Source organism: Ailuropoda melanoleuca, chromosome 4 (assembly GCF_002007445.2).
Source record: "Ailuropoda melanoleuca isolate Jingjing chromosome 4, ASM200744v2, whole genome shotgun sequence".
NCBI classification, from domain to species: Eukaryota; Metazoa; Chordata; class Mammalia; order Carnivora; family Ursidae; genus Ailuropoda; species Ailuropoda melanoleuca.
In genome coordinates, this window is record NC_048221.1 from 62,483,906 (window position 1) to 62,490,474 (window position 6,569).

General features: G+C 46.9%; 1 protein-coding gene across 3 annotated transcripts in view; it reads left to right on the forward strand.

The window, feature by feature from the left end:
* Nucleotides 1-5,687, forward strand: part of LOC109490419 — a 71,741-nt gene extending 66,054 nt beyond the window's left edge. For all 3 annotated transcript variants that reach the window (XR_004624820.1, XR_004624818.1, XR_004624819.1), the window contains 3 exons: nucleotides 4,079-4,253; nucleotides 4,934-4,994; nucleotides 5,553-5,687. The gene's annotated coding sequence lies outside the window, so the exon portion shown is untranslated. The remainder of the gene's footprint in view (nucleotides 1-4,078; nucleotides 4,254-4,933; nucleotides 4,995-5,552) is intronic.
* Nucleotides 5,688-6,569: the final 882 nt, after the last annotated feature.

Genomic DNA, 6,569 nt, shown 5'->3' on the forward strand with positions numbered 1-6,569 from the left:
GTTCCAGTATGGGGTGACTCTTCTGCACACAGGGAGGCCAGAAGGCTTTTTGGATAATAATCACTTTTCCTATATCCTGCCGTGGCCGCCGAAGGTGTCCCTTGGGCCAGCGCTAGGCAAACACGGCGAAACTCTGAAGTGTTGTTGTGGTTCCCAGTGTTTTGTTTTGTTTTTTTAAAGTAAGTCTCTGAAAACAGTTAATACTATCCAGGCACGGTGGACAATAGTCAGACTGACATTCCGTCTTCATTTTGAAGAGCAGTTCAATGGGAGTGAGATGATAACACTGTTAAAATAAGATTAACGACATAATAAATGCTCACATCCCTGACGATGGAAAGACATATAATGGACGGCCGAGGGTGGTTACGTGGAAATGTCATCAGTGGCCACAGAGGTAGAGAAAGTTACTATCACGGAGGAGGAAGTCAGGCTGTGCCTAAAATGGGATCCAGAGTGGCCACAGCCTCAGCGAGATGGCGCTTATTTTCCTGCTGCATGGAAGTCTGGACGTATGGTCAAGGGCTCTGCGAGTCTTACCGTCCACTCCTCTGTGTCTCTCCTCGGGAGTCACCATGGCTTTGCTTGCCTAGCACGCTGCCCTCCGGGGATGCCTATCCTTTATCTCTTGCTGCTTCTTGCTTGCATGTGGGTGTCCATTCCCGGGGACATCTCTTGGTCCAAGGGAACTGCTCCGGAGCTGTCTAACACACCTGCACTCCTGCCAGCAAGAAAGAGGGATGGGGAGGCTGTGGCAAAGGGCAGGTGCCTGCTGTTAGGGCAGAAGCTCCCACACGACACCCTCATCTACACCCCCCTGCCCAGGCCGTAGTTACGTGGCCACACCTAGCTAGCTCTGTCCTATAGCCAGTGCTTGGCAAAGACCAAGTGCTATGGAAGAAGTGGAGAACATACTGGGGCGCCACTGGTGGTCTCAACCGATCATGTAATTGAAGGGCTTCTGGAACGTGCCTTTTGCCTTCCCTTGCACTTAACTGATGCCTAAAGTTTCTCAATAACATTGAGTCTCTCATTAAGACAAACTGGATTCCTTATACTATGACCTTCGCCAGGTCACTTGTAGGGTTCCTGGTGCTAGTTCTTTCCCCCCAGCAACCCCCCATGGTATCATGGTAATACCATGTTTTTCTGCTGTCCCTACGGGGAGAGGGCAGAAGCTATTATAGCCGCCGACACTTACTGAAGCTTACAGCACACCAGATCTTATACTCAACAGTTTAGGGTGTTTTTTTTTCTCATTTAGCCCCCAGCAAAGCCCCAGGAGATGAGTGCTCTTAATAGAGATGTGGACTTAAAGCCAGGATCCACACTAGCCCTGGTGCTCGCCATTATGCCACACGGCCTCTCCTTTATCCCGTCTGATCTCCAGGGAGGGCCAGGCACTCTGTTGATGCTAGTGGAAGAGGCACATTTTTCTGGGTCNTTCTCATAGTCCATAGTCTCTCATGTTTCATTCCCCCTTCTGATTACCCCCCTTTTCTTTATCCCTTTCTCCCCTGNCTTCTGGAACGTGCCTTTTGCCTTCCCTTCCACTTAACTGATGCCTAAAGTTTCTCAATAACATTGAGTCTCTCATTAAGACAAACTGGACTTCCTTATACTATGACCTTCGCCAGGTCACTTGTAGGGTTCCTGGTGCTAGTTCTTTCCCCCCAGCAACCCCCCATGGTATCATGGTAATACCATGTTTTTCTGCTGTCCCTACGGGGAGAGGGCAGAAGCTATTATAGCCGCCGACACTTACTGAAGCTTACAGCACACCAGATCTTATACTCAACAGTTTAGGGTGTTTTTTTTTCTCATTTAGCCCCCAGCAAAGCCCCAGGAGATGAGTGCTCTTAATAGAGATGTGGACTTAAAGCCAGGATCCACACTAGCCCTGGTGCTCGCCATTATGCCACACGACCTCTCCTTTATCCCATCTGATCTCCAGGGAGGGCCAGGCACTCTGTTGATGCTAGTGGAAGAGGCACATTTTTCTGGGTTCTGGTTCTGAGTGTGCGAGGATGAGGAGGGAGGCGAGGTGGAGAAGCTACGCCAAATATCCAGGGGAATGTAAGGCAGTTGGGTGAGTTCCCTAAGAGGTGAGCGCAGGTGTACTTTTGCTATAGGTGTTCAGGAAGCGTAATGTTAAGGCGCTCGAAGGGACCCCCAAAACAGAGGTAATTAATTTACTCCAGCTGCAGCTCCTTCCCTCTGGTGTAGGTGGAGGCCCTCACCAGCCTGCATGCTAGCACGTGAAGGTCTGAAGGTCGTGTGCCCTTGGGATCCAGCAGTCAGCAGGGCTCTCGCCCTTGGGNGAGGGCAGAAGCTATTATAGCCGCCGACACTTACTGAAGCTTACAGCACACCAGATCTTATACTCAACAGTTTAGGGTGTTTTTTTTTCTCATTTAGCCCCCAGCAAAGCCCCAGGAGATGAGTGCTCTTAATAGAGATGTGGACTTAAAGCCAGGATCCACACTAGCCCTGGTGCTCGCCATTATGCCACACGACCTCTCCTTTATCCCATCTGATCTCCAGGGAGGGCCAGGCACTCTGTTGATGCTAGTGGAAGAGGCACATTTTTCTGGGTTCTGGTTCTGAGTGTGCGAGGATGAGGAGGGAGGCGAGGTGGAGAAGCTACGCCAAATATCCAGGGGAATGTAAGGCAGTTGGGTGAGTTCCCTAAGAGGTGAGCGCAGGTGTACTTTTGCTATAGGTGTTCAGGAAGCGTAATGTTAAGGCGCTCGAAGGGACCCCCAAAACAGAGGTAATTAATTTACTCCAGCTGCAGCTCCTTCCCTCTGGTGTAGGTGGAGGCCCTCACCAGCCTGCATGCTAGCACGTGAAGGTCTGAAGGTCGTGTGCCCTTGGGATCCAGCAGTCAGCAGGGCTCTCGCCCTTGGGGATCTGGTCAGACTTGACTGGAATCCTTATTCCATATCTTTTTCTTAGCACTTGCTTCCTTAAGCCTCTTTTTGTTTCAATACCCGGATGCTACTTTTCCATTGTCAGTGTTTTTCATCAAAGTTCACTCTTACCCATATTGTTTCTGAGTTTAGTAGATTTTTCAGAGACTAGAAGGATTTTTAGGGAGATATCATTCTGGGGTGAGGCTTTTTCCTCCTGCCTCTGGAGTAACTTCAGCTTTATCTGCAGAATAAACGATTCCCCAGCATTTGTGAATTTACATCCAACTACTGATTCAAGTATTTTCCTCACAAAAACTATTCTTTAGGCTAAAGAGATGCTGGAGAAGGAAAGGTTCCTTCTCTTGTTACTCTGGGTGTTTTGGTGGCTAGACTGATACAACAGGAATTCATCTGTATCTTCGGGTAAGAAAGAGATGACATGATGTGCCCGGATGTTGGTGATATAGGAGCCTTGGCCCACCATGTCGCTTGAAGGCAGGGCCTCGGGATCATGGGGCCTTCGTTGTCCCCGAAGCAGTGGGGACATGCTGAAGTCTTCAGATGTGGCGGCCACTAACAATTTTGAAGATGGCTGCCATGGAGACATCCGCTCCACGTTGTATGAGTTTGGCCATTGGTAGAAGTGATAGAGATGCCCAGTGCTTTCCGTATCTTGTCTCCCTTCATTCCTGAGCACATGGGAAGGCTTAAGCTGCCCTGAAAGTAGTTAGAGTCCATGGGACTAGATCTGTGCAATGGGCTCTGAGTGAAAAGATGTGTCATTTTTGGTCTGAGGCAGTTCAGAGTTTTCCATACTCTTCCTTGTAAGCCAAGTGTTGAAATAATAGCAGAGAAAGATAGGAGGAGCCTGGATCCCCGAGACAGTAGATGAATGAGAGCTCTGCTGACCTGCTTCGGACATGGCATGCACAAGATAGAAACTTCTTCCTGCTATTTCGGCCTTTGTTAGCATAGCATGGCATAGTATGTCCCAAATACAGATAATATGGAATTTTTATAGATTGTGTGCAGCTCTACCAGTGAGATATTCCTGGATGTCTAATAGATTCCAAAGTTTGGATGGTCAGGGGATGTATCGGGATTAGAAGAAAGGAAGGATTTTCTGCATCCTTTATTATTTCTTGTTTTTTTTCCTCCTTAAGTGGCCATCGTTTCAAAGACACTGGGTGATAAGGTGACCGATACTGAATAGAAACACCAACAGAGAATTGGAGAGAAGCACTTGGTAGGACGGTTCCTGAAAACCCCCTCAAGCCTCTGCTTCCCTAATTGATATGCTGTTCTGGAACAATTCTGCTTGACACGGTGCTCCGGCAGGTTAGTAAAAAGGAGAATGTGGTGCTGAATCCATATGTTGCCATTCCACCTTTCACAGCAGCTGGGAATCCAGGCTCTGTTTCCGTTAGTAATCACCAAACATAACAATTAAACACATATCACACCCGACTAGGAAACCCCAGGAGGATACCCTGTGTCCATTCCGTTCAAGTCTGAAATCTGTTGCAGATATTGGCAAAGTGGCACAAGCAGTTAGGGAGGTGGGAGAGGGGTGGGCCACCCCAAAGATGCTTAAGGTAGCAGAGAATTCACACGTTCCCGCTCTTGGAAGCTCAAAGGGTGCCGAATACGGTGCCTAATTCAGCACCGAGTGAATGCTTATTTGTGCAACGGTGACTCGCAGTTAAGAATGAACGTGTGCGGGGCGCCTGGGTGGCACAGCGGTTAAGCGTCTGCCTTTGGCTCAGGGCGTGATCCCGGCGTTATGGGATCGAGCCCCACATCAGGCTCCTCTGCTGTGAGCCTGCTTCTTCCTCTCCCACTCCCCCTGCTTGTGTTCCCTCTCTCGCTGGCTGTCTCTATCTCTGTCAAATAAATAAATAAAATCTTTAAAAAAAAAAAAAAGAATGAACGTGTGCATTAGTAGTAGAAATTGTTTCAAAATGCAGTCTGCTGTGCGGAAATAGTATGTGAATCCCTGTCTATATGATCTTCTCCAGCACAGAGAAAGGCGAGGACTGGGACAGCTCAACCTACATCCGGCGTGCGTGCCTCCCCGTGGTAAGCCAAGTTTAACTCTCTGTCCTATATTCTCTGATGCTATTCCCGGGGCTAGGGACACTCGAGCCACACAATCACAGCTGGCAACATCTGCAATCCTTCCTTCTAGTGCTGAAACCACAGCGTTGGTGAGAGGGCACGTGAGCAATCCTACTCATGTGTTTTTGTGCTGCTTCTAGAAAACCCCTTTTTATAGAAGGAGGCACTGAGCTAATAATACAGGAATATAAGAGGATATACTGCGTTAAAGAGGAAACCTCCTTCTAATTCCCAGACAGGGCCAGAGGTTCTGTCTAATTAAACACTTCTTTCTCATCTGACTTTTGGAGTTTCACCTTAGAATATGGGAAAAGGTCTCTTGGGTTTGGTACTTCTCGGAGAGAAAGGTTTGTCTTGACTCCCTCAGCAAGGAGCTTCGGGCACTGTCCCTATGTTCGGTGACCTCATCTCTGATGGTGGATTCTCAGGTTCTCAGGTGGATGGGCTGCCAACGTTTACTTGTCTTATTGAGAAAGGAGAGACTGAGCAAGTGAAACCTTTCTACTTCTTTCTTTCCAGGATGCTCTCCAGGAAGATTCCTGTGAGCCTGAGTCGGAAGAGCAGCAGTCTGTCCGGGAACCCGTTACCCTCGAGAATTTGATCTTCCTTCCCCAATATCTTGCGATGGCCACCTCTTCCCCTTCTCTGGCTTCCTATCAGCTTTTCAAATGGTGGAATTTAGAAACTGAAGTTATTCCAGCATTGATTATGGGGTCTCAGGTTCTCACAACTAGTTTTTCTCAAGATGAATATTGGGAAGAGTTTGGTAGCAAGCTCTATGATGAGGGAGGAGCACTGGAATAGGAGTCCCAAGGTGTTATAAACTGGGGCAGGTTACTTCATCTCTCTGAAACTTTGTTTCATCAACTCTAGATTAGAGAGTGGATTAAAATGCTTCTAACTCTGAAGGCCTATACGTCCTAAAAACTGTGTTCCGGAGGAGAAAACACACACCGGCAAACGTGTATTTATTCGCTCTTCCGCCACGCTTTTGTAGATTGGTTTGAGAGAGTTCTGAATTCACCTAGTAATAGCATTATCTCAATTTCATATTGAGGAAACAGTTCCAATAATTTCAGCATAAGACTTGTACACTGACTGACTTCCATTCTTTTCCTGAGAAAGTAGATTAATTTATCCAGACAGTTGCTGTCAAGCAAAGGAGTGAGGTTGGACATTATCTGAGAAAGTTGGTGGTTGTACAGCTCATATGGTTAATTTGCAAGACCTCAAATGGAATATTTAAATTAACTATTTCAGTTACTATTATATTTAGATAGTGTTGGTTGGGTAGAAATCAATTAAAATTATAAAGTTTTGGTCAATTTACCAATGAAAAGGATGAGCATCATTCTACCCTTTCTTTTTTCTTTCTAGAACCATAGCAAATAGAGAAATTATATCATGATTTTGGGCAAATAAATTAATCAATCCCAGCCCAAAAGTAGTTGAAAAGCAAACCATTAGAACCCTCTCCCAGTCAAACAGAGGCTTATTGGGAAGTATTTTATAAACAGAGCAAAGCTTATGAAATGA